Below are 5,477 nucleotides of genomic sequence, written 5' to 3' on the forward strand. Positions count from 1 at the left end.
CAGGGATTAGGACTCAGCTTCCACTGCAGGGGGCACGGGTTCCGGGGACACTGATCTTGCAAGCTGTGTGCGCTCCCCGCACCTCCCCACCCCACCCCGCCCCCCCGCGCCAAAAAAGGTGTTGCAGGTTTGGTTTCCTCTGTGGCCGCTCTCCTCTGCTTGCAGATGGCCGCTTTCTCACTGTGTCCTCCTGTGGTCACCCCATGGTCTGTGTTGTTGTGTCCTCTTCTAGTAAGTCACCAGTTATATTGGACTAGGTCCTGCCCCTATGATCTCATTTTGCCTTTATTATCTCTTCAAAGGTCCTGTCTCCAAATACATTCATATTCTGAGCTACTGGTGGCTAGTGATCGAACATATGATTTTGGGGGCAGTACACTCAGCCCCCAACAGGGGAGCAGTGATGTTTTCCCAATATTGAATCTTCCCATCCATGAACAATACAGCCATCTATTTTAGTATTTTTAATGTCTTTTTACAAAATTTATCATGCCCTGAAAAGTAATTGAATATTCTCACTTTACTTCACCAGATCTCTCTTTTTTCCTTCTGTGCTTTGGTTTGTGTCTTAGAAGGTTGACATTTTTGGAGTTTATCAGAGGGCTCCCTTGCCTTCTGGCCTCTGTAAAGTTTTTGCCAATGGGAAGTATGGGTAGGAGATCTGAGTGCATACACATCCCTGCCTTCTTGCCCACTTCACTGCTGATGGTTGGCCGCAAGCTGTATTCCTCTCCAGAGGCTTGCAGCTCTTTTTTTAAATATTTATTTATTTGGCTGTGCCCGTTTTAGTTGCAGCACACAGGATCTATTAGTTACAGCATTTCAACTCCTAGCTGTGGCATGTGGGACCTAGTTACTCACCAGGGAGCAAACCCGGGCCCTTGGACTGGGAGCTTGGAGTCTTAGCCTCTGGGCCACCAGGGAAGTCCAGCCTTGCAGTCTGGACTGTCACCTTGTCCTGTAGCCAGAGTGCTATGAAATTAAGTTCAGGTAACTGCTCCTTTTCAGTTGCCCATTCAGACCTATAATCAGTAACCCATTTTTCTCTCTTGAGTTTCTCCACCACTCCGTTGCTTGCTTTTGATCCTGACCACTTAATAAATGATCTATTCATTAAACTCTCTTCTGGGACTTAAATTTTCCTGCTGGGAAAAATACTTTGTCAGATTTATTCTCAAGTACTTTTTATCTTTTGATGCTATTTTATTATTTTATAGCATAATTTAAAATTACATTTCCTGTTTGTTGTATAGAAATACTAATGCAATTGCTTTTGCTGTATTTTTTTTTTAACCTGGCAAACTTGCTAAACTCTAATTCAAATGATTTATACTAGGTCTTTACAAATACCTAAATATAAAAAAGTATAGATTTTTCTTTATATATAATCTCCAAAATAATCTTTAAATAAGCCCAGATTTGTAATTTTCTTTGCAGCAATTATGCCTTTTAGGCTTATATAAACATCTAGTTGGATGCTGTTTTGGAGTGATCGTCGTACTCACTCTTATCTCATACCTAACCTAACAGGAAACTCTACTATAAGCTTTTCATTATGTGTGATATTTCTTTCAGATATTCTATCAGGTTTAGAATGTCTGAAAGAAATATCACACATGGTTCCCTAATAGTTCTGGTATATAACAGCTTTTATCATGAATGAATGCACATTAAATTTTATCTAAAGTTTTCTGCACTATATAATGAAATATTGATATCATTTTTTTCTGTCTTTTAATGTGGTTTGTTGTTGTTGTTTAGTCACTCAGTTGTGTCACCCTTTGCAAACCCATGGACTGCAGCATGCCAGGCTTCCCTGTCCTTCACCATCTCCCGGAGTTTGCTCAAATTCATGTTCATTGAGTCAGTGATGACATCCAACCATCTCATCCTCTGTCATTCCCTCTTCTCCTGCCTTTGATCTTCCCCAGCATCAGAGTGTTTTCCAATGTGTCAGTTCTTTGCATCAGGTGGCCAAAGTATTGGAGCTTCAGCTTCAGCATCGGTCCTTCCAGTGAATATTCAGGGTTGATTTCCTTGGAAGGCATCAATTCTTCAGCACTCATCCAACTCTCACATCCATACATGACTACTGGAAAAACCGTAGCTTTGACCATACAGACCTTTGTTGGCCAAGAAATGTCTCTGCTTTTTATATGCTATGTTTGTCATTGTTTTTCTTCCAGTGAGCAAGCATCTTTCAATTTCATGGCTGCAGTCACTGTCTACAGTGATTTTGGAGCCCAGGAAAATAAAATTTGTCACTATTTCCATTGTTTCCCCATTTATTTGCCATGAAGTGACAGGACCAGATGCCACGATCTTCATTTTCTGAATGTTGAGTTTTAAGCCAGGTTTTTTCTCTTGTTCAGGGGATCTTCCTGACCCAGGGATAGAACCCGGGTCTCCTGCATTGCAGGCAGATTCTTTACCATCTGAACCACCAGGGAAGTCTTTAATGTGATTCAGTTCAGTTCAGTCACTCAGTCGTGTCCAACTCTTTGCGACCCCATGCAACCCCATGAACTGCAGCACTCCAGGCCTCCCTGTCCATCACCAACTCCTGGAGTCCACACAAACCCATGTCCATTGAGTTGGTGATACCATCTAACCATCTCATCCTCTGTTGTCCCCTTCTCCTTCTGCCCTCAATCTTTCCCAGCATCAGGGTCTTTTCAAATGAGTCAGCTCTTCGCATCAGGTGGCCAAAGTATTGGAGTTTCAGCTTCAACATCAGTCCTTACAATGACACTCAGGACTGATCTCCTTTAGGATGGACTGGTTAGCTCTCCTTGCAGTCCAAGGGACTCTCAGGAGTCTTCTCCAACACCACAGTTCAAAAGCATCAATTCTTCGGTGCTCAGCCTTCTTCACAGTCCAACTCTCACATCCATACATGACCCTAGGAAAAAGCATAGCCTTGACTAGGTGGACCTTTGTTGGCAAAGTAATGTCTCTGCTTTTTAGTATGCTGTCTAGGTTGGTCATAACTTTCCTTCCAAGGAGTAAGTGTCTTTTAATTTCATGGCTGCAATCACCATCTGCAGTGATTTTGGAGCCCCTCAAAATAAAATCTGCCACTGTTTCCACTGTTTCCCCATCTACTTGCCATGAAGTGATGGGACTGGCTGCCAGGATCTTAGTTTTCTGAATGTTGAGCTTTAAGCCAACTTTTCACTCTCCTCTTTCACTTTCATCAAGAGGCTCTTTAGTTCTTCACTTTCTGCCATAAGGGTGGTGTCATCTGCATATCTGAGGTTATTGATATTTCTCCTGGCAATCTTGATTCCAACTTGTGCTTCTTCCAGCCCAGCGTTTCTCATGATGTACTCTGCATAGAAGTTAAATAAGCAGGGTGACAATATACAGCCTTGACGTACTCCTTTTCCTATTTGGAACCAGTCTGTTGTTCCATGTCCAGTTCTAACTGTTGCTTCCTGACCTGCATACAAATTTCTCAAGAGGCAGGTCAGGTGGTCTGGTATTCCCATTTCTTTAAGAATTTTCTAGTTTACTGTGATCCACACAGTCAAAGGCTTTGGCATAGTCAATAAAGCAGAAATAGATATTTTTCTGGAACTCTCTTGCATTTTCGATGATGCAGCAGATGTGGTTAATTATAATAATTGCAGTAGTCTGTCTTCTAATATTAAACTGACTTTGAAGTCCATGGAACTGACCACAATACATTATACTCTTAGAACTCAGAATACAAATGAGGAGGAATTATACCTTTTGTTTTAGATACAAGGCAGTTTTCACTTGTAGGCTTCCCTACACACAATGAGCTACAGATGGACATATATTAATATTTTACCGACTAGTTTTTCTAACCGGAATTGTGTTTTATATTTATCTCCATCAGTAATGCAGAAATTTAATAAATAATCATTTATCCAACATTCACTAAATGCCATTGACTCTAATTGAAAGGAAATCTGAAAAAGAGGTGATATATGTACTTGTTGTTGCTGTTTAGTTGCTAAGCTGGGTCTGACTCTTTGTGACCCCCATAGACTGTAACCTGCCAGGCTCCTCTGTCCATAGGATTGCCCAGGCAAGAATACTGAAGTGAGTTGCCATTTCCTTCTCTAGGGGATCTTCCCAACCCAGAGACTGAACCCTAGTCTCCTGCCTGGCAGGTGGGTTCTTTACCACTGAGCCACCCGGGATGCCCCCAATATGTGTATAAGTATAGCTGACTTGGGGCTTCCTAGATGGTTCAAGTGGTAAAGAATCTGCATGCCAATGCAGAAGATGCAAGAGATACAGGTTTGATCCCTGGGGCAGGAAGATTCCCTGGAGTAGGAAGTAGCAAGCACTCCAGTATTCTAGGCAAGAAGTTGCAGTATTCTTGCCTGGACAATTCCATGGACAAGGAACCTGGTGGGCTACAGTCCCTGGGATGGCAAAGAGTCAGACAAGACTGAGGATAGCTGATTCACTTTGCTGTACAGTAAAAACTAACACAACATTGTAAAGCAAGTATACAGCAAAGACAATTTTAAACATAAAATAAATTCTATTCACTTTTCTGGTACTACAGTACAAAGATGACAAAGCCATACGGAGCTCATAATTTAAACGTGAAAGGAGTGTGTGTACCTGTGTGTTCGACCACAGGGTGAGTTGGCACAGAGAGAAGGAAAGATAACTGAAAACATACACAGTAAGTGCTGTCATATTGAGGAATGAACAAAAGGCTGAAGAAATAGAAAAGGGAAGCATTTCAAGTCTCCATTCAAGTTATCAGCGTGACTCCTGAATGAAGATACATATTTACCACAAAAAGATGATGCAGAAGGAAACTTTCACAGACATTTGGGCTGATTAAATATGTGTTGATATGTGCCAAGACATCACGGCCTTAAGGATAAATCAGTGAAGTGCCCACAAAAATCTCTGCTGTTTTGGTTGACTTTCTAACCAATTTCAAAGGAAAGAAACAACTTGCACAGGGAAAGGACCTTTCCTGCTCATAACAGATTTTGTATGAGCAATCCTTCAAGTTACCCTTGTCACACCATGCAGGGATAAAAGTGCGCAGCCTGCAGAAGAAAATACCAGTGTTTCTATTATACTTAGTTTATAGATTCTAGTATTTCTAGTTTTGCCTATGAACTAACATGTATGTAACTTTGATGGGAATACCAGACCACCTGACCTGCCTCTTGAGAAATTTGTATGCAGGTCAGGAAGCAACAGTTAGAACTGGACATGGAACAACAGACTGGTTCCAAATAGGAAAAGGAGTACGTCAAGGCTGTATATTGTCACCCTGCTTATTTAACTTATATGTAGAGTATATCATGAGAAACGCTGGGCTGGATGAAACACAAGTTGGAATCAAGATTGCCAGGAGAAATATCAATAACCTCAGATATGCAGATGACACCACCCTTATGGCAGAAAGTGAAGAACTAAAGAGCCTCTTGATGAAAGTGAAAGAGGAGAGTGAAAAGTTGGCTTAAAGCTCA

The sequence above is a fragment of the Bison bison genome, unplaced genomic scaffold (genome assembly GCF_000754665.1).
Source record: "Bison bison bison isolate TAMUID 2011002044 unplaced genomic scaffold, Bison_UMD1.0 scf7180017864390, whole genome shotgun sequence".
NCBI classification, from domain to species: domain Eukaryota; kingdom Metazoa; phylum Chordata; class Mammalia; order Artiodactyla; family Bovidae; genus Bison; species Bison bison.